This window comes from Peromyscus maniculatus, chromosome 5 (genome assembly GCF_049852395.1).
Source record: "Peromyscus maniculatus bairdii isolate BWxNUB_F1_BW_parent chromosome 5, HU_Pman_BW_mat_3.1, whole genome shotgun sequence".
In the NCBI taxonomy this organism is placed as follows: domain Eukaryota; kingdom Metazoa; phylum Chordata; class Mammalia; order Rodentia; family Cricetidae; genus Peromyscus; species Peromyscus maniculatus.
The window spans coordinates 82,420,710-82,443,764 of NC_134856.1; the positions used below are offsets into that span (position 1 = coordinate 82,420,710).

General features: G+C 43.2%; 1 protein-coding gene across 3 annotated transcripts in view; it reads left to right on the forward strand.

Moving 5' to 3' along the window:
• The first annotated feature begins 13,986 nt into the window (after window positions 1-13,986).
• Window positions 13,987-23,055, forward strand: part of Usp6nl (USP6 N-terminal like) — a 144,408-nt gene continuing 135,339 nt past the window's right edge. For 2 of the 3 annotated variants that reach the window (XM_076572774.1, XM_076572776.1), the window contains exon 1: window positions 14,588-14,723. The gene's annotated coding sequence lies outside the window, so the exon portion shown is untranslated. Of the gene's footprint in view, window positions 14,056-14,587; window positions 14,724-23,055 lie in introns of those variants that run through there. The other variant, XM_076572775.1, reaches the window with a different exon arrangement.

Here is a 23,055-nt window from a genome sequence, read left to right on the forward strand (position 1 = left end):
TGACCCCAGATAAGTTTATTAGGGTGCACAATATTTCGGGGAACACAATACCATTGTGTGTGTGTGTGTGTGTGTGTGTGTGTGTGTGTGTGTGTGTGTGTGTGTGCATGTTGAGATATCAGTGCTAGGGAAAATTAATAATGAGGATCATGATATTAGTGATTATAAGAATCCTGTTGAAGTTAGGATGGGCTAAGTTCTTCTGTCTTAACAAATAGTCCCCAAATTTTAGCAGCAAAAGAGGATTAGGCTTTCTTTACATTGTACTTTAGAATAGTCATTGCAAAATAATTGGGGTTTTCTACCTCACACACTGCTTTGTAATTGATGCTGAGAGATCTGCCACCATCTGGAGCATGCCTGGCTATTGGGACAGAGAGAATACTCTGGATAGTTTCATACTACCATTCAGTGTTCTGCATAAGAAGTCACATATGCCACGTTCTGTTCACAACAGAGCAGACAGGATAACACCCCAACCCAAGGTGGCTAGCAAGCGGTCCCACCGTCTGTGAACAAGGCAGAAAGCCAGAAGTATTTGCAGAGCAGTACTGCCAACCACAGAAAACCCAAGGGGAAATGAAACTCAGAAGACAGATGTAAGTTCTCCGTGCCCAGCACCTTGTCCTCCACCACATTCTTCTCTTAGACATGAGGAAGACAGGAACTCTTAGGTTTGGGTGTGTATAGACACATATGCACACACTTTTAATTGTAATCTTCTGCTTATTTAAAAACAAATGGGGCCAGAGAGATGGCTCAGAGGTTAAGAGCATTAACTGCTCTTCCAGAGGTCCTGAGTTCAATTCCCAGCAACCACATGGTGGCTCACAGCCATCTATAATGAGATCTGATGTCTTCTTCCGGTGTGCAGTCAAGTCATGCAGATAGAACACTGTATACATAATAAATAGGTAAATCTTTAAACGAAACAAAACAAAAGCCACCACCAACAAATAAAACAAGACAAAACAAATATAGTTCAGTTGATTGATCACCATATAAGCCAGGCAGGTGACACGTGCCTGGAATCCTAGTGTTTGGGAAGTAGATGTAAGGGGAGCAGAAGTTAAAGGTAATCCTTGGCTATATGGTGAGTGTAAGGACAGGTTGGGCTATATAAGGGACCCTATTATACAAAATAAAAATAAAACTATTGGACAAATATTTTGCTGAGGATGACTTCTAAGATTAATCATCAATAATGTCCAGATAAAAACACAGGCTTCAACACCACTAGGATAAATGTTATTTTCCACCTTCAACAAAGTTGTGTTTCTTTTAATACATCCTGTTTACTCTGAAGACACTCAGCGTTATCTATGCAGAAACAAGACATGAGGGTTACCACTAGTCTTAGCTCTGTCAGCCACGATTTTAAGTTGGTCTACTGGAGCAAATTTTGTGATATTTCACAATCTTGATACAACAGAAGTGAAAAGGAGAAGTTTTATACCAATTTGTTCCTTTGCTCTAGATTCTGCAACATTTGAAAAAGTTGATCTTGAACTCTTCTCTGGAAAGGGTATTTATGCTGTTCCTTGGGAACTGGCTTGATGTGAGTGTCACACATATATCTGCAATTAGCCGCCCTTTAGCTGGATGGCATCCTCTCAGCCTCTTGGCAGTGATGTCATATTGGAATCTATTGAAGAGAGTTGATGACAGCTGGTTCTCCTTCCTTGCCAGCCTAGCCTGCCACCACATCACACACGAAAATTAAATTGCTCCTGTGCAGCATGCTCGGATCTGCATTATTGCCCCTCAGTACTTCTCCTTTTCTCCTCTGGATATTTAGAAATGACCTATTTCAAAGATTATCCCAGGTAGCACAGTCAAACAGATGATATATAATTACCACGGCTGTTTTTTATTTTTCTACTTTGAAAATGTTCCTTCCTCATCTGGGGCACTACGGGTCTCTCATAAATTCCACAGAATAATGCAAGTGACATACAACACACTCCCGTGGTTCTCTGAAGTGTCTTCTTGCCAGATGGCAAATATATGAACTTGTAATGTGTCACGAAACCTGGGAAGAACACACAGGGCAAGAAGCACTCATTCTAAGTCTTTGTTGGAGACCAACAGACTAGCTTATAATAGAAGATTTTCAGCCAAAGTCCTCCTAGACGTTCTCTGAATTTAATTGTTATTTACTCAGCCCACCAGTCATTTATTGACAGCTTTCCATAGTCTTTATTTTGAACCTACAAGTGGGCAGGTAAAACACATGGTCAGATTTAAACATTAGGAAATACCTGCTGTTGACAGAGGGAAACACAGCTTTAAACTTTTTGTATTGGTACTTTTGTTTTGGTAAGAATCTTTAATGTGAAATTTATCCTCAACAGATTTTGTTAATTGTTGTTGTTGTCTTTTGTTTGTTTTGAGACAGGGTTTCACTATGAAGCCCAGGCTAGCCTTGAACTTGAGCACCTTCTGCTTCAGCCTCCCAACAGCTGGGTTCCTGAGCCCCGGCATGGCTGAAAGTCAAAAGGGAAGGTAGGTGAGGGAAAGATTTTAAATTACATTTATCTACTCTGTGTGTGTGAAAGAACAACTTAGTACTTAATTGTACTGAAATGTGATTTTGATTGTATGTTAATAAATAAAGTTACCCAGGGGTCAGAGCTATTAGAGCCATAGCAAGAGTGTGGCGGTGGTGGCACACGCCTTTAATCCCATAGATCTCTGTGTGTTCAGGGATACAGCCAGCATTGGAAACATATGCCTTTAAGACCTGGGGGGGTTGTACATACAGACAGTGAGGAGACAGTCACGTGTTTGCGTTTACAACCAATGAGAAGGCAGAACAAAATACTATAAAAAGACGGACAGACAGGATATAGCTCTTTTTCGGGAAGCTGGGACACCGCAGGAGGAAGGGTGAGATTTTAGCTCTGAGCTCTGAGCTCTGACCTCTCGGCTTTCTCTTTTACATTGGTTCTGTGTTTCTTATTTAATAAGACTGTTGGTTACATCTACAGTTCTCCATCCCCCTATAAGTTCCACAATAGTGACAGTTCGACTGTCTTACTCACCACATCGAATAAACAGCTACTGCCCATACAGTACAATACAGATGAGCACCCATTACATACTCAATAACATTTATTGATTGAATGAGCAATGAATATATCTTATTAAATATCAAGATCCAGCATTTAGTGAATTAAAAATAATACCTTACCAATTTTAGAGCAATTTTATTTTTTCACCGAGAGTAAGTCATATTCTTTTTCTATCTGTTGCCTAATGAACTAAATCTAAACTCCTTACTCAGGCATTTGGAGCATTCCATGAGGTGCTCTCAAGTTACCCCCCTAGGATTGCTGATTTTCACCTGACACCAGTGGTCCAGTTAAAATGGGTATTAATCTCTATTTTTGTAAAAATGGATGACCAGAACACTCTTCTGCCATGTGACCAAGTAATCCCATCTCTTCTGTGAAGACCTACCTCTCCAGTGACCTTGGGGAACAGTATGCTGGCTCCTTAATATCTTGGTCTTTCCTTTTTTTTTATCATTTGCCCAGTTTACCATTTGAGAACCATGTGTGGAAGAAGCCGGAGTCCAGCTGGCAATGCAGGAAGAAGAGAATAATTAGCAGAAACTTACATTGTGACTATTGATATCCATGCAGGGATGGGGGTCGTTTCCTACCAGAGTCCAAACAGGCAAACCTTGGCTGGGAGCTGGCTGGCTGCTTTTTCTGGATGAGGTAGAGGAGGCCTGGGACTCTGGAAATTGTTGGCAGCCATCTTGGGTGGGTGGAAAGGAAAAACGCAGGCAGAGGAAGAAGCCGATGTAGACTCAGACCCCATGAAGCACACTGGTGTTCACCAGCCAGGTTTGCTGGTAGATGTGTCTGAGGTGGTTCTGTTATGACTTACAATTCTACGCCTTTTATCTCATAAACTGGTGGTTCAGTGTCTGGTCTCAGCCCTTTCTCACAGCGCGTTCTGTGTACTTCCTGCTTGTACATAGGACTAATATGAGATGTGAATAAATATAAATACAGATTGTGATAGAATCCACTACAGTAACTTGTTCATATTCTTGGCTAACCAAACTCATTTATTGAAGAAACAGTGTCAAGAGTGGGTAAATGCTTGTGGTTATAAAGTTAATCTGGGCCAATAGGTTTACCTTATATTTATGGAAGATATATAACTTAAAATTTTATGTTAATATAAGGGTCCAAACCATAAAACTTTAAAAAGAAAATGTAGAGATATTCATTACTTTGGATTGGCAATAGACAAATAAAAGTGATGCTAAAAATACAAAAGAAAAAATTAGAGAAATTGGATATCAGAAAAATTTAAAAATATGTTCATCAAAGGACATTATCAATAAAAATGAAATAGTAAACTGTTGAATGAGATAAAACATTTGCAAATCATATATGTGATAAGTGGATCTATAAAGAACATTTATAACTCAATAAAAATTTGAACAACCCAATTAAAAAAATGATCAAATGACCTGAATAGACAGTTTTCCAAAGAAGTTATGCAGAGCACGAATATGCACATAGAAGATAATCAACATTATTTGTTATTAGGGAAATGCAAATCAAACCACAAGATGCCACTTCGTGCTCACAGGGATGGCTATAATCATGAAAACAGAAAATAACAAGTGTTTATGGAGAATGTGGAGAAATTGGAACCCTTGTGCACAGTTGGTGGGAATGTAAGTCATTGTCAAAACAGTTTGGTGCCTCCTTAAACACAGAATTACAATAGGGCCAGCAATTCCACTCCTAAGCACATTCCTGAAATAATGAAAAATAATTACTCAAGCAAATACATACATGTTTATAATAGCAATTTTCCTGATAGCCCAAAGGTGGGAAAACCCAAATGGTTAGCCATACATGTACTAACCAATTGTGAAATGTATGACTATCCATGTAAAGGAAGTATCAATACACGCTATAATTTCTATGAACTCCAAAGACATGTTAGCAAAAGAAACGATAGATGCCGGGTGGTGGTGGCGCATGCCTTTAGTCCCAGCACTTGGGAGGCAGAGCCAGGCGGATCTCTGTGAGTTCCAGGCCAGCCTGGGCTACAGAATGAGTTCCAGGAAAGGTGCAAAGCTACACAGAGAAACTCTGTCTCAAAAAAGAAAAAGAAAAAGAAAGGAAAAAGAAATGATAGACACAAGGTCCCACATCACAGGACTGCATTTATATAGAATATTCCGGGGTTTGTCTACAGAAACAAAGTAGATTAGTGGTTGCCAGGACCTATGTTTGAGTGGGAAAAGAGAGTACATGTTTAATGAGCATGGGCTACAGGGTTTCTCTTGGGGGTAATGAAAGCATTTGAGAATTGGAGGAAGTAGCCATACAATATCATGGATGCACTAAACACTACTGAGAAGTTCACTTGAAATAGTTGACTTTGTGTCACGTGACTTTCAGCTCAATGACAGCAACAATGTGTTTGTGACCGAGTTAGCATGAGAAAAGCATAGTGACATAGCTCACACTCAGCTTCTGAGTAGTTGCCAAAATTGCATTACTAATATCCTGACTCTTTGCTAAAGCAGCAAATTGGAAGTAGCAGAAAGTGTGTTACCTGAAACACAGGGTATGGTCTACTGTGGTAGAGAAGATGGGCAAAGCTTTAAACACCATTTCATCTCATAGTGACCAGTTTGGTTTTTCATGCATTGTGGTGGTTTGAATAGGTATGCACCCCATAGACTCATGTATTTGAGTGCTTGGCCCATAGAGAGTGGCACTATTAGGAGGTGTGACCTTGTTGAAGGAAGTGTGTCACTGTTGGGGTGGACTTTGAGGTCTCCTATGCTCAAGCTATTCCCAATGAGGCACTCAGTCTCCTTCTGCTGCCTGCTGATCAAGATGTTGAACTCTCAGCTCCTTCTCCAGCATCATGTCTGTCTGCCTGCCACCATGCCCCACCTCCATGATGACAATGGACTAAACCTCTGAAACTGTAAGCCAGTGCCAATTAAGTGTTTTCCTTTATAAGAGTTGCTGTGGTCATGGTGTCTCTTCACAGCAACAGAAACTCTAAGATATGGCTCATGATTTCATTTTAGTCCTGGCAAATGTATCAGTTATTGAGTCTTGATTGGTGATAGGATATTTGCTGTTAGTACAACCAACATTTCTAACACATAATAATTTCCCTTCTCAACAAAGGGAGTAGGCATAGGGCGCAGAGCCTTCTTACTAACTAGTTTTAATGTTATTTTATTTTCAGTGTGTTCATTTTAATTTTTTATCCTCCATTTATATGACATGACATTTGTGTTCTACTGTTATGATTTGCATTTTACCTTAGATATTTATTCAAAATTTTCTCTATGAACTTATTTACATAGGAACGAGTCAACTTACAGGAAGGCAATTAGATAATATAAATTGAATGGAATTTTTTGAGGGGAGAGTTATTTGGTCTTGGAATGTTAAATGGGATGTGGAATAGCAAAACCTTTTTTTATTTGACACACAAATTCATTGATGGGCAACTGAACTTCTTTTTCGCCATCCACTCTAGGTGTGAAATACAGAATCTCTCCCCATGCAGCTGCAGACACATCAGGTAGCACCTCACTCTCTTTTATGGAAAATAGTGGGGCTGAAGATTGGGCATGTGTGTGCTTAGCACATGAGGGTCCAGGTTTGTACCCTAGCACTGCAAGAAACAAACAAACAAACAAACTGCTCTACCAATATAAACTGCTTCACTCAGACACTATTTATGCTGGGTGTTGAGTGAATCAGAAAGGCTGGGCACTCAGGAGCTGTGATTCCTCATGTTCCTCAGCAGTACAGTTCTGATGAGGTATAGAGTCCCCATGGCATCTGGAAGGCACAAGGACACACCATTGTTTCTGCAGCAGCTGGCCCGAGGGGTTTGGCAGATGTGCATTTTCGGAATGAAGCTAGCTAGACCCCAGTAGACCAGCACACATCCCTGGCAGTCACCAGCTGCTAAGTTGCAGGGCAGACAATGTATGGTCAGGGATGACATGGACAGTGACGATCTGCCATTTGCAGTGACTTTTGCTCTGGATGCAGTAGCTTCCTAAGAGGGTTCACAGCTAATTACTGGAAAGTTTTGGCCTTTCTTACCCTTCACCCTTCTACACATTCCAAAGACTCCAGATGCCTCTGATTCTCTATATCAAATGCCATTCTGCTGTTGATAATTTGGAGTAACTTTTTTTTTCTGACTAAATCCTTTTTGAAATATTATTTCCTTTGAATTTAGAAAAAAAATAACCTTGTATCTGAATAGTCTTACAGTAATTGTGGATGTTTGCTGAGTGTTCACTACTAGCCACTGGGCTAAGCATTTTGCATGCATGATCTTACTTAGCTCTGTAAAGGGCCTATGAGAAGCTTCCATTACTATCCTCATTTTTGCAGAGGAGCGAGATGAGGCCCAGGGTCACACAGCCACGCCAAGTCTCAGTGCTGACAAGCAGCTGAGCTGCAGGATTTGATTCCGGGGCTCTGACTCCAGAGATTGTGATTAAACACACTCAAATTTTGCAGCAAAATGAAAACCCACATTAAGATGAGAAGTATAAATAGGTGGCGCATGCCTGTAATCCCAGCATTGAGGAACCTGAGGCAGAAGAATAGCTTTGGAGTCTGAGGACAACTTGGGCTACAGAGGAGTTCAAGGCCAGCCTGAACTACACAGCTAGCTTCTGCCTAGAAACCAAAACCAAAGCTCCAAACCAACACCATCCCCAAAGAAGAACCAACAACAGTCATCATTTAGCTGCTAAACATATAAAAAATGTTTTGATTTATAGAGCTTTGTGGATTTCAAAATTACAGATTAAGAATTATGAACCTGTGATTTTCGTAGTGTATTAGCAAGCAGAAAGAACACGCAAGGCAGATTAAAAAGTCATTTTTTTTTTTCATCTCTATCCTCATTTTCAAGAGTCTTGAGCCTGGCTGCTTGCGACCCTTATGTCTTTTCCTTTTTAGTCAGAAGAGGCTGTCAAGGACTTATTTCATGTCTGAGTCAAATGTAATTGAAAGTACTGTGTATTTACTTTGATCAAGGTCATTATGTTGCTTCACACAGTCCAATAATGTATCATCCCACCTCAAATCAGAGAACCAGACAAAATTAGAAACTTCTCAGTAAAAGAAGGTGCCCTTGAATTCCCCAGAATCCACAGTTGTTTACCCTGTTTTCATAGCTTGACCTATGTCCATGGCACTTCGGCTAACTTTGATGATACTATTTTGTTATTAACACTTTAGGTGAAATATGGCTAAATATAGTTTTAGCACTATATTCTTTTTTGTGAGTGTGCTTATGGGTGCATGTGGGGGGGAGGTCCCTGCACAGTGTGTGAGTGTGCTTATGGGTGCATGTGTGTGTGGGGGGACTCATGCACAGTGTATGAGTATACTTATGTGTGCATGTGTGTGTGTGGACTCATGCACAGTGTGTGAGTGTGCTTAGGTGCAGGTGTGTGTGGAGACTCCTGCACAGTGTGTGAGTGTGTTTATGGGTGCAGGTGTGTGTGGAGACTCCTGCACAGTGTGTGAGTGTGCTTAGGTGCAGGTGTGTGTGGGGACTCCTGCACAGTGTGTGAGTGTGTTTATGGGTGCATGTGTGTGTGGGGACTCCTGCACAGTGTGTGAGTGTGTTTATGGGTGCATGTGTGTGTGGGGACTCCTGCACAGTGTGTGAGTGTGCTTAGGTGCAGGTGTGTGTGGGGACTCATGCACAATGTGTGAGTTTGTGTGTTTATGGGCGTGTGTGTGTGTGTGTGTGTGCGCGTGTACTTCTGCACAGTGTTTGAGTGTGTGTGTGTGTGTGTGTGTACTTCTGCACAGTGTGTGAGTGTGCTTGTGGGTGCATGTGGGGGGGGACAACTCATGCACAATGTGTGAGTTTGTGGAGGCCAGAGGTTAACCTTGGATGTTATTCCTCAGGACCTATTCACCTTGCTTTGTTGGAGACAAGGGTCTCAAATGTCCTGGAGCTCCCTGATTGGGCTAAGCTGGCTGACCAGAAAGCCCCAGGGATCTGCCAGTCTCCAGCTTCCCAGTACTGGGATTGTAAGAATGTGTCACCATGCCTGACTTTTTCACAAAGGTTCTGGTGATTGAAATTGGGTTTTCACACTTGTGTGGCAAATACTTTGCTGACTGAGCCATTCATTCTTAATACATTTATTGTCCTATTCCTGCAGGTTTGAGACAAACAACACTAAACTGTAAGTGGAAGTCTCTGTCCCGCCAGCAACTCCCAAATACCCAGCAGCCACTTCCTAAACTATCACACAGAGGCTTATATTAATTATAAATGCTCGGTCTGTAGCTCAGGCTTGTTACTACCTAGCCCTTACACTTAAATTAACTCATAATTCTTATCTATGTTTAGCCACATGCCTTGGTACCTTTTCTCAGTATGACATTCTTATCTTGCTTCCTTTGTGTCTAGCTGGTGAATCTTGACTCTGCCCTTCTCCTTCCCAACATTCTTAGTTTGGTCACCCTGCCTATACTTCCTGCTTGGCTACAGGCCAATCAGCGTTTTACTAAACCAACTGAAGTGACAAATCTTTACAGTGTACAAGAGGATTATTCCACAGCACTAAACTCCATTTCTTTTTTTTTTTTTTTTTTTTGTTTTTCGAGACAGGGTTTCTCTGTGTAGTTTTGCGCCTTTCCTGGAACTCACTTGGTAGCCCAGGCTGGCCTCGAACTCACAGAGATCCGCCTGGCTCTGCCTCCCGAGTGCTGGGATTAAAGGCGTGCGCCACCACCGCCCGGCCTAAACTCCATTTCTAAAGACAGCAGTTTGTTACTGTTCTATGGTTCCCCTGGCTGCCTAGGCTCAATGGAAAGGTTACCACTAAGAGTTTCTCAGGGTGTTGTTCAGCTGGAACTCCAGGCATGCAATGGCCAGCAGTTGAGGTTGGCTGCTGTTGGCAGTGGGCTTGGGTGAGGCTGGCTATCTAGTATGCCCTGTGCAATCTGCCTAGGTTTCTTACCTGACAGTATTTGAATTCTGAGAGAAAGTACACAAAATATTTCACAGACCAAGGTAGAAACCTTGAACCTTCTTCTTTTCTCACTTTAGAAATTGCTTGCCTCATTTCTACCAAACTCTTTTTAGGGGATAGAAGTGAGTCACAGGGCCATTGCAGATATAAAAGGAGTGTCACTGACAGTGTGTGAACATTGGTGTGCATGGTTCATTGGAAGGTTTCCTGGGAAAACTACCATACATAGAGTTTAAAAGTCAATTAAAATTCTATGTACATGAAGGCTGATGCTTTATCACCCTGAAATGAAGACAAAATGACATAAAATTACATTTTAATTTTTCAATATCTTATATATGTATGCATTTTATTATTTAAATTCCATCGATTTAATGAAACTTAAAAAAAAATAAATAATAGGGGCTGATGAGATGGCTCCATAGGTTGAAGCCCCAGCTGTCAATCCTGATGACCTGGGATCAAGCCCTGGGACCACATGGTAGAGGAAGACAACTGAGTCCTGAAAATCATCCTCTGAGTGCTATACTTTTGCCATAATGAATAAAATACATGCAATAAAAGTAATGGCATCAAAAGCCAGGCATGGTGGCACACACCTTTGGCCCCAGCACTTGGGAGGCAGAGGCAGGCAGATCTCTGTGAGTTCAAGGCCAGCCTGGTCTACAAAGTGAGGTCCAGGACAGCCAGAGCTTCACAGGGAAACCCTGTCTCAAAAACTCAAACCAAAACCAAATAATAAAATAATAATAATGATAATAATAACAATGGCATCGCATCTGAGAGGTGACTGAAGGGAAGCTGGAGTGTGGCAGATGGAAGCTCAGCTGACAGAAAGTCTTCCAGAGCTAGGAAGACATGATGACACACCTGAAAAATGATACAGACTCATAGATTTCTGGCGGCCCATGATAACTGTTTTACTGTAATCAGGAACAGAATGGCTGTTAGAATTCTGCCCTCACGCCAGCTGCATGACCGCACATGCGCAGTTCAGAAGTTAAGCAAAGGGTCTTGCGTCTTACGTCATCAGTGTGCTGGGGTGACCATGTAAGCGCAGCGTGGTTGCACAATCCATGCATGTGTGGCGTGGCTCTGTAAGCCCATCTGCACCTTAAAGAGCCTTGACTCAGACCCCACCCCTCTGTTCTGCTCTCTCTCTCTCTCCCCTCCATCTTCCCTCTCTCTGCAATGCATTCCTCCCCAGGCCTGGTTCTCTTGTCACCCTTCCCCCAGTAAAGCTCTAAAACTAATACTGGGTTCTGTCGTGACCGTGACCTTTCCACGCGGTAACCAGCGCTGCCACTGGTGCCACTTATCATTCATTTCAGTGGCTATGAGCACAGAGCAAAGGAGATAGTGAGAGGCAACTTCAGCAGTTGAAAAGGAGTCACTCCTAAACTTTTTTTTTGATCACAGATCTGTTTGAGCGTGTGAAAAAATTAGGAACTTCTCTTTATACATCAAAACATCGGGTATTGATACACCTTTGTGTCCTTTCCTCCTGACATTCTTTCCTTACTCCCCATTTCGTCTCTTTTCATTCTTTCTGTATTTTATTCAGAGGGAACTGACTCTGGCCAGAGAGCAAACTAGACTAAAGAACAGAATAGGAAGGAAGACAGACAAGTTCCCCAATCTCATGGAACGTGTGCTCTTAAGATAGGGAGATCTCCAAAGTCTCTTAGAATGCCAATAAGTAAGCCCATCCTAGATTGTTGTAACAGACTGTATGCAACATCTTACGTGCAATTATATTATCATAATCCATCCATGGAGTCTTCCTTTTGGCTCTGCCATCAATACTTTCTCTTTTAAACTGAAGGACTCTCTCTCTTTTTTTTTTTTTTAAAGAAAAAAATATGAGCCACGTGGATGTGGCTTTTTCATTGACATTTGGTCCACGGGTGTTGACTGATCTGCTTTATATGTTATTTGCTTTCACCATGATGAGTTACATACAGTGGCATTAGATCTGACTTCTCTAGTCAACAGAACATTCCTAGGGAATTTCAGAAATTACTGCAGGCGGTGAGATGAATCATGCTAGGCTTCCCAGAGTCTTCACCCCACCTCCCGCTGAGCAAGTTGTTTATTCTCATCCCCAAAGCTAAGTGGACCGTCCAGCCATGGATTCACAGTGCAGTCTCAGTTTACAGGAGACTCTAGGAACAGCCCTTTTCGTCCATATTTTTGAAGATGAAAGTAAAGGCTGGATAATTTTGGTGAAAACTTCCCCATGTCCTATATTTTCATGTTCTCCCCACAGATTGTACTCTTGCCTCTAGTGATTATGGCATCTCGTGGGAAATGTAAACATGTACTTTACCTTTGGCAGCATTCTAAGTATCGTCATTAGGATAAAATAACTTGCAAAAATGAAATGCAAATGTCAATCTCTTTTCCCGTTACGAGACAGGAGCAAGAGTCCTAAATGTTCGGCATTTGTGAAATAGTTTCATTGGAGATACTGTTTATTCCTCTTTTGGAATTTTATCGACAGTCAATTTTTATCCTTTTTTCCCCCTCCCAGTTGAAGGGCATCTTGGTATCTAGCATGTTCGAGAAAATATAATCATGGAGTGAATATAATCTAAATAAACATTTTTATGGCAGGGGTTGGCAAACGACTACCCCAAGGCTCAAGTGCTTTTATTTATGCAGTGAAATGCAGCCACCCTCATTATTGAATATGTTCCTGAATATTCATATTACAGAGTCAGAGTGCTAAGTCTAAAGTTGGACCAATAGTGCTGACAATTAAGTCCAGAATATAGCACTATCAGACTGATTTACACACAAAACATGTGAAACTTCTACTTCAGTTTGTGAAACAAGCTTGTGACCAGGGGTGTTCCTCCAACTCATTAGTGCTTTTGTATTTGCAGTGATATTTCTGAATGAGCTCTCTTTTGAGTCTCTGTGGGGTTCCCACAGTATCGTACAGAGATGGTAGTTCAAACACTGCGGTTTCATTCAGGAAGCAGTGTTTGGAGGACTTCTGCAATCTGCACGGTACAATGTGTGTCCAAAGACATGGAAGGGGTGGGTCTTGTCACAGACGGAGAATGCTTTGGAGATTTGCTAACTTCGGAATTCTTCACCTTTTGGAGAAATATTGGGGTGTTGATAAATTCCCCACGTCCTTCCATCAAACAGGTTGTGCCGTTTTGTACATACCAGAATAAGCAAAACAACAACAAAACCCCCCAAAAGTAGTATTTGCGAACCTGGTTTAAGTGAGAACCCAAATAAAAGCATACATTTTTATCATCTAATTGTCTTTAAACTGGGAATGCAGATCAATGGAAGTGTGTGTGTATGTGCGTGTTCAAAAGGCCCTGGGTGCCACTTGCAGGCCCTGCCTCCCCAACAATGTAAAGCGGTTAATGCGACATTTGAGAGACAGAAGGGCCATAGGAACCAACCAAGGCCTATTCTATTTACAGGTGTTCAAGTCTGCGTGCAGAGGAAGGGCCGGCCAGCGGCCTCCCCTTCCTTCCCTTCGGCCCTTAATTGCACACAGCACACAGTCATGAGTGTCAGGTTTCACCAGCTAGGGAGAGAGTAACAACAGTGCAGCGTTGCCAGCTTTAGTAATTCTAGTTCCTGGAAACTAGAAGCACAGAAGCCTTTTTAGTTATTCGCACACCCAAACTTTTGTAGCTTCCATTGAATAAATCATTTAACTGTCAGCAAATTGTAGTGTTGGGAAAGTTTACATCATCCTTTTTACAGCGGCTCTTAATGGACCGTGGAGATTAAAACTCTTGACAATTTCCACGACACACAAAAGAAAGCTGACCTAGAGAAAGATGGGACAGAGATGAACACGAACACGCTTTAGGCAGCAAAAGGCTCGCACACGGTAGCCTACTTAAAAGTTGTGCTGATCATTTGGCATAAATGCCTGGAAATTGCCTGTGCGACCTTGTCACTAACAGCGCCACTCTATTGACAGATTATCACTGTGCACACACTACCAAGCATTCGCTTGCGCAGGGAACAACTCCATGGAGCAGGTACGGTTACCATCCCCCCCCCCCTTCACGGAAGCGGGGAGAAAGCCAAGTGCAGTGGGCAAGGTCTCAAGGCTGGGAAGCAGTTGGCCCCCAGATGCAAACCGAGCCCCCCTGCTCTCCTGCCAGCTCCCAAGTGTCAGACACTGCATTTGGTCCCAAGCCATCTGCAGTTCTGGGGCCCTCCCTGGGCGCTGCCAGGTCCGCACGCCCACTCGCTTCTTGCAGTGGGGCGGGGGGCGGGGGGGGGGGGGGCTCGGCCTCGGCCTGCAGCCCGGCGGGAGCGCGCCCGGCGGGAGCGCGGGAGCAGCGCACGTGCCGCCGGGAAGGCAGGGGCCGCTTGTCCGCGCCAAGATGGCGGCGGCCGCCGCGGCCGCAGCGGCGACTGTTGGCGGCCGGTGAAGCGGGCGGGGCCGGCGACGAGGAGGAGGCGGGGTCCCGGGCGAGCCGCCCTGGGGAAGGCGGGGGCCGTTTCCATAGCGGCGGCAGCGGCAGCAGGAGGTGTCGCGCCGGGGAACTTCCTGGTTCCCGGGCTCGGCTTCGCCGGGAGCCTCCTGGAAGGGAGACAATGGGGCGGAGGGCACTGCGGTAGCCGCCGCCGCCGCCGCCGCCGCCACCGCGCCGGACCCGCTCGGCCTCCCGCGACTGGCCGCCGCCGGGACCACCCTGAGGTAAACTTCCTTTTCTCCTCGGTCGCTGCTAGAGAGGCTGGCGGGGGGTCTAAGGCGAGGGGGGCCCGGGACGGAATTGGCCCCAGGCAGCCGGACGCCGCCATTCCCGGCCCCGGGCAGAGGGCACGCGGTGGCGGCGCGGCCTGGACCGAGCCGGGCTCACCGAGAGCTCGCACGCCGCGCCGCGCGCGCCGGGGGTCTGCGGCGTGATTGGCGGGCGCGGGCCGGGGGTCCGGGGGTCCGGGAAGGCCCCGGCGCGGCGTGCAGAGCCCCTCGGGGAGGCGGAACCCTTCGGCCGCCATCCTCCCCCCACCCCGCCACCCCCCGTTGCAAGTTTCGGTCCCCGGGGAGACGTGTCTCCCTCACAAGTTTCAGTTGCGTCCTGCGGGAGCCGCGAGTGGGCAGGACCCAGGCAAACTTCGTTCCTCTGAAACCATTGCCGGGATGCCGCCGCCAGAACTTTTGTTTGGAGAGCAGCCTCGGGGGAGGATGGGCGTGAGGGAGGGACTCTGGAAAGCCTGGAAATGTGGGCGCCCTGGCAAAGTTTTGCAGGATCGTTTTGGAGCTCCCGGAGCCCGGTAGTTCGCAGGTGTTTTAATGCCGGCAAGTGAGAGAAGTCTGACTCCATGGTGGCGGCACGTTCGTATCAGTTGAACATTGGCTGTCTCTGGGCTGTGCCTACCACCCACCTAGCCACCCTCGTTTTAATCAACAGATACATTTTACTTTTCAAGTTCGCTTACAAGGCGTTAGCTGACATCCCGACATTTTCGAATAAAGCGTGCGTGCGTTAGTCGAGTCTCCTCATTCATCTCCTCTACCCTGTATGTTTTTAGAAGACTTTAATATGCGTTGTGCCTTATGGATTGGAAAGGCTCAGTGAATTGGGCCAATACCCAGTCTTTAGGAATAATGCCACACGCATGGAAGTAGTAGGGACACTGTCCCAGTATTCTTTCTGGACCAGCTTTCTTTTTTTCTTTTTTTTCCCCTTTCTTCCCCCCCCCCCACCCTCCTCCCGACAGTTATGTTTCATAGCTTAGAAAAGTTTTGCAGGATGTTTGAGATCACCCTGGTCAAGTCCTTCCCATCTTGAATCTTTGGAAAGTTTTGGTCAGGGGTTGGAGGGGGGAACTAAGTCAGAGTTTACGTTTTTTTTTTTTTTTTTATTTTTTATTTTTTCCCTTTCTTTGTTATCTTAGGAATCAATAAACTGGCACAGGATGAACAGTGTCTCATCACTTTTCTCCCTAAGACCCCACAATTGACAGAGTATTTTCTAGTTGGTCATAATTTTGTAAGAGAAGTTGTAAGCATGGTGTCGTTCACTCCTTAAGGTGGATGACTGGTCCTAGTCTGTACTCTCCACAGGCCATTAAGCTATAAGTCAAAATGGAAAAGGAAATGATGCTGATAACAGTGTAAATTAACTTCTAAGGCCCTAGTTGCAAGGACAGGTGTCCTGAGTTAAATAACCCGTGAGTTCTCAACAGGTATTCAGGAAGTATCCTTTGTCAAACTTTCAGAGTTTGGGTCCTGAGCCTTGGTGCTGGCCGCTGCTTAATTTTTATTTATTTATTTATTTTTTTTGGTTTTTCGAGACAGGGTTTCTCTGTGTAGCTTTGCGCCTTTCCTGGATCTCACTCTGTAGTCCAGGCTGGCCTCGAACTCACAGAGATCCGCCTGGCTCTGCCTCCCGAGTGCTGGGATTAAAGGCGTGCGCCACCACCTAGACTGTACGGCTCTGGGTTGTGGTTTTGGTGAGTATAAACCATTACACATTTCCCCTTAAAAATATTTTTTGAGGTTTATTTTATGTGTATGAGTGTTTTGCTGGCATTTATGTATGTGCATCACACATGTTCCTGTTACTCTCGGGGGTCAGAAGAGGGTGTCAGATCCCCTGGAACTGGAGTTGTGGATGGTTGTGAGCCATCACGTGCGTGGGTGCTGAGAGTCAGACCTGGATCCTCTGGAAGAGCAGCTAGTGTTCCTAACCGATGAGCCGTCTCTTCAGCCCTCCGTTCTTCCCTAACCGTGTTTTGTTCCGCAGGTAGCCAGCCCTCAGCGAGGACAGCTGGTCTGGTTAAACAAGTCAGGAAGGAGAAGTGACAGGCTTGGGGTTGGGTGTACATTGACTGATCCTCTTCAGGCATTGTATGGGAACCAGCAAATCCAGTCTGGGTCTCCAGGGCCAGGCAGTTTGCACTGGCCTGCCTTGCCGTCATGTCAAAGTATTGTGACAGTTTAGCCAGTTAAGATGGGCGAAGGGAGCTGGTGAGTTCAACCTCATAACAAATTGAGAACAAAATTATTTTGGTGAAAAGTTGAGGAATGTTAAGGACGTTCAGAAGTCAGCCAAGTAATTTAGGATACTAAAACTAAGAATTGCTACTTCAGGTAGAGAGAAGGAGACGTTTTCTGGATTTTGAGTTTAATTCTACTTCAGCCACCTTGTTTTGTAACTAGTGCAATTCAGACTAATTACCACAGACTTACAGTTTGTCCCTTCAGTGTAATTTGTGAAGAGCATTTTTCCATTTTACAGATGTGATCTAATTATATATTAGAGGATCGTCTTCCCTCTAAAAGGTTTCTACCATTTTTACAGTCAACGTAAGAATCACAGTTTGAAGTCTGACCTGTAGTACACTTCCCTATAGCATCCAGGACTGGAGGGGGGGGGGGAATTAGAGTCAGAGACGATTCTTGCCTGCTTAGTGTCATTTACCTGCTCTATCACCTCACAACTTAGGGGGTTTTTTGTTTGTTTGTTTTTCTGTTTGTTTTTTCGAGACAGGTTTCTTGGAGTAGTTTTGGTGCCTGTCCTGGATCTCGCTCTGTAGAGATCCAGAGATCCACCTGTCTCTGCCTCCCAAGTGCTGAGGTTAAAGGCGTGTGCCACTGCTGCCCAGCTGACTTAGTTTTAAAAAACATTTCTTTGGAAAATTAGGATACTCTGAGGGTGGGGAAAGAGTGTGCACATAGTAACAGAGTCGGGGAGATTGAGGTGGCGCTTACATGAGAGTCAGCTAGTTCCCTGCATGGCCGGTGTGCTGTCATCATTGGTTTGAAGAGACACTCCTGAACCATTCTCTCATCTGAAGTGGCTTGGTTTTGTTTCATTGTCATCACAGAAAGTGAGTCAGTCGGCTTGATCCTCATGGCCACAGGAGACTGTCCACCTCAGTGTCTGCTTTTAGAACACTTGGGCTCCATGTTAGATTCTGTAGCTCTAAAACTTGGATTAAGTGCCAAATAAAATATACTTCGATTTCCTCACAGACATAATGACTGTAAGGATTTGTTGATTTCCTTGTAATTCTATTTTCATTAGCTTAGACTACCTCATTTAAACATGTCCCACTCTTCACAAAGCTTTAGGAGTGATCTGTCCTGAAATAAAATGTCTAATAAGTGTTCATGTTTCATTTGCTTGTAGTAAGATCAAGATTGACTCTGGATTTTTGTGACTCCTTGAGTGGTTTTGGCTCTGAAGAGATGACTCAGTTATCTTGTGACAGAGGTCTACATTGCACCTGTGTCTTCCTGACATCGATAGGAGTGTAGCAGAAGTTACATTTTCCCCCTGGAATTTTCCTTCCACTGTATCAACAAGTGAATAGTAATAAGAAAAATGCTAGAGTGTAATGGTATACTGTCATTTTAAAACTGCTCAGTATATTAATTTACAGTTAGCCATGTTACCAGGGTGAAATATTCATGTGCTATTATGGTGTGGATGCAGTACTTATTTGCTCTAGATCTTCTTTGCCTGGTTTTACTTCTTTTGGTTTTCATGCAGTTTAATTTATTAGTATATGTGTAGTAAGATAAGACAAGGTGAAATAAAAATTTAAAAACTTAAGTCACAAAAGGAAAAAATTGAGTAGGTGTGGAGACTAGTTTTAGAAATTTGTCTTACTTGGGCAGTTTATTTTTATAATTCTTTCTAGGGTTGCTTTGCTTTCTTAAAAAATGATATTTCCACTTTTTTCTGTTTCAGTTTGGGATTATAAATGTTACTAGTCTCAGTGTTTACCTAGTTTTGATATTTTATTATTATTATTTTGTGTGTGGGTGTTAGCACACATACATGCAGGAGGTGTGAACACAGGATTGAATGTGGGCACATGTGCATGCCAGAGGTCACTGTCCCTCAGGAACCACCTGCCTTGTCTTTTGAGAGTGACTCTGGCCTTGCTGATTAGGCTGGGTTGGCTGGCCAGTGAGCCCAGGCATCCTCCTGTCTCCTGCTCCCTAGTTTATCCTTGGGTTTAGTTTGCTTTCAAGTTGTCCGTCCTTTGGGGGTTTGGGTTTTTGAGGTCTTAATTGAAATCAAGGGGATGGTTCCAGTGGTATTTCTCACACTGACACTCTGCCTTCTTAGTGTTCAGGGCTGCCTGAGTACAGTGTAACCTCTCAGGCACCTGTTCTGATCAGGTGGCAATTTCCTGGGATAAAGAAGCCCTAGGGTGTTATACTCTCCATTTTGGATTCTTTATTTCTTTTGGACTGTGATTGCCCATTCCTTAGTATCGTCTCAGTTCTTGGATATATCCTTTGAAAAAGTTATATCGTGTACATACTACAGTGTGTAATAGTCTGAAATGTATTCCTGAAGAATTTTTATAATGTAATTAACTGTGTAATTAACTCAGTTCAATCTATAGAGTATTTCTGGTGCTTCAGAGGTTCATTACAATTGTTTCCAATCAATACCCTCTTCCTGTCTTGCTAGGACTTAGTTTTCTGTCACCATAGGTCACTTTTGCATCTTGTAGTTTTTCATAGAAATAATGTCATGCAACAGATACTGTTTTGTGTTTGGTTTCTTTCATTCAGCATTGTATTGTGGAAGTGAATTTCATTTATGTTGTATGCAGCTGTTTCTGTTTATTGTCCAGTATTTGTTGTAGTCATTCTGACTACCTAAAAAATTGTTCAGAAGTGTATCTTAAACAGTGGGATTATTTGCTTTCTTCACAGATCCGCAATTTGGGCAGTGCTGATGTCTGTTTCACTCAGTTTCAGGTCGGGCTGCTTCAAGGCCAGACCTAGTGTTGTGTGAAGGGTTGCTTCTCTGTCTGAGGGTTGGTGATGGGACACGTAGATACAGCCTTGCAGTGGCTAGAGGGTGCTCACATGAGCGTGTGGCCGGAGTCCAAGAAAAAGAGAGGATTAGAGAGATTGGGGGTGAGCACACAGACGCTATATTGTTCTTGTCACTTAGACTTGGCACTTATGTGGTATTAATGCCCATTGTGTATTAATTACTACGTCAGGCAGTTGTAAAATGCCCGTCCTGTAAAGAAAGGGAAAATGGCCCCATTTCTTCACTGGGAGAGACAAGATTCTAAAACAATCACGCAGGGCCATACTGCAGTAACTATTATCAGAAAATACAGATTGCCACAGTGGTGGCCTAATCCATGACTATTCCTTAGTTTATCCATTCTACTTTTAACATTCTCAGTAACTGGCTGCTATAATACAGCTGCTGTGAACATTCTTGTGTTTTTTGTTGGATATATGAACAGTTTCCTTTTGGCTTTCCCTAGGAATGGAACTGTTGACCACTAGGTAGACATATAGTTATGTATATAGTTAGTAGCTACTTAGCAAACATTTGTTTATATCCTTGGCATTTTTAATGTCTTAAAACTATATGTAGTGTATATCGTTTGGCCTATTCTTTGTCTTCTAGTGAGACAAATGGTCTGGATTAACTTTTGTGGAAATGCAGATCCTTCTTTCCTTTTCTTATATGTGTTTGTGTGTATGGTGTGCATGTCTGTGTGTTTGCGTATTCTCATGTGTAGAGGCACACATGTGTAGGTGCACACGTGTGAAGATCCAAGGCCAGTATCAGGAGTATTGTATCACTCCCTGCCTTACTTACTGAGGCAGTGAGTGTCTCAACTGAAGCAGAGTTTGCTATTCCTGCTAGTGTCAAGCTGTGCACCGTGCTCCAGGGATGCTCTGCCACGGCCACCTGGCATTTACATGGGTTCTGAAGACCTCAACTTCATCTTCTCACTTGCTTGACGAGCACTGTTTAACCCCAAGTGATCCCCAGCCCATGAAGCTTTCATATGTTGTACCCAGCTGGATGCTTAGTTACTGGAAAATATGTCGAAGGGTGTGATTGTGGAGTACTAGGGCAGTTTTCAGAACAGCGTTTTATGGTATGTATTCAAAGATTTTGTACATTAATTACTGAAGAGAGTGTTGTAGATTTTTTTCTAGAAATTTCTTTGTAAAGACATTGAACACAGCCCCTTAACAATGTACATAGTATTTTGCTGATGGTCAGCACTTTAGTGTCAGTTTGAATCCTAAGCTCATTCCCCAGCCTTACTTGGGCTTTATTTTTCTGACTAGTAACGAAAAACTTCTCTCCAAGATTGTCATCATTCAGGATTGCTAAAAGAACACTATCTAAACTCTTAAATTTATAGTTGTATTTGACTACCTCACCATTAACAGTCACTTTGGCTTTTTTTTTTTTTCTCCCAGGGGTCAGTTGAATCTGTCCCTATCCCCCTTTAATGGAACATTTTAGACTGGTTTGTTTTAGTTCATACCTCATTTACTGCGATAGTTGATTTGTTGATCTTGCTTATGCTAAAGAAATTAGAGTCTTTCTCAGCTTCTCATTTAATTAGGATTAATTTTAAAGTCATAAATAACACAAGTTACAAATAGAACTTCAATATTGTGTTTCAACTTCCTTATTTTATGAGACCAAAAATGTGTCAGGACTGTTAATGCACGCATCAACTTTATATTTAGTTTACCAGGGCGTCTTTTGCACAGCATCCCATGATACATCTGGGTGCTAGTCAGCCTGGGAAACTTAGCTCTGGCTTTGCACACACAGGCCCAGGGAGGCCAAGTGACCTTGTTGCAGTGGCTTCTTTGAGAGGCCTTAGACTGTCATCTTGCTGACTTCCAGTTTCATCCCCACTACCCTGCAGATCTGTGTGTTTGCATCCTCTGGCTTGTAAGTTTACTTATTTTTACTTAATACAGTACTTAGGATACACTGAAGCCCTTGACTTCACTTCAGCCAATCCATTTCTATTGGCACTTTTCTTCGGAACTTATTCTGTTTTAGGATGACTGGAATCAAATTTGTCTTTTTTTGTGTCCTAAGCTAGTTGGACAGTTTTTATATATTGTACAGTTGAATTAATATTTTTTGAAAGAGCAGATAAGTGTATTACGGTGTTTAGAATCTAACTGATCACAAATCCCTTGGATATAGGTCTTAGAATTATGTCTACTTTTAAATCTCTTCCATCATGGTATCTGCTTTAGTGCTTATTATATGGCAACCTGGGATTTTAATGGACATGTTGAATGCTACCAGGCTTCTGAAAAGAAAGATACTGTGTTCTTCATTTTAGCTTTTATTTGTGGAGCTTAGCCGCTATGTACAGTTCTGATAAGATAGGCATATATCAAGTGCATATGGAAAATATAACATTATAAGCTACCTTTGAATACCCCTGCTTCTCTGTACCTGTTAGAAATAAGGAAGGTAAGCCGGGCGGTGGTGGCGCACGCCTTTAATCCCAGCACTCGGGAGGCAGAGCCAGGTGGATCTCTGTGAGTTCGAGGCCAGCCTGGGCTACCAAGTGAGTCCCAGGAAAGGCGCAAAGGCGCAAAGCTACACAGAGAAACCCTGTCTCGAAAAACCAAAAAAAAAAAAAAGAAATAAGGAAGGTTTAGAAATGACACTTGCTTTCTAAAATGCCTGTTAACCAGTGTAAACAAAGCCACTAGAATTTGATAAGCCACCTGGAAACCTAACTTAAACTCTACCTGAGGAGAGGAAATTTGACCTTATCCTTATCTTATGCATCATTAACATACACGTGTAAACAAACTGCTGAAACCGTTTATTCTCAGGCCTGTCTTTGATCTCATTAGTGGGAAGTATTTTGTTGACTTAGTGAGCAGAATAAACAGTCCTCTTCACTGTGGCAGTGACAGATTCACTGGACTACAGGCTGTGGGAATCTAGCGCTGTATTTTATAGGTATATGTTGCTCTAGAATATTGTTTATAGAAAGTCCGAGAATTATATAACCACTGGGGTGAGATATGTCTCAATGAATAATGACTGTAGTATTAACTGGAGTTATTTCTTCATCTAGAATAAGAAGACATTACCTGGGAATCTGCCCTGGCGTATGTAGTAGAACTAATGAACTATGACTGAATTAAAAAGGGAAGGTACTAGAATTATTATAATTGAACATTGCAAGGGGTAGTATTTTGTTTATAGCTTTGTTGGCTGGGCCTAGCATACTGCCTGTCTCCT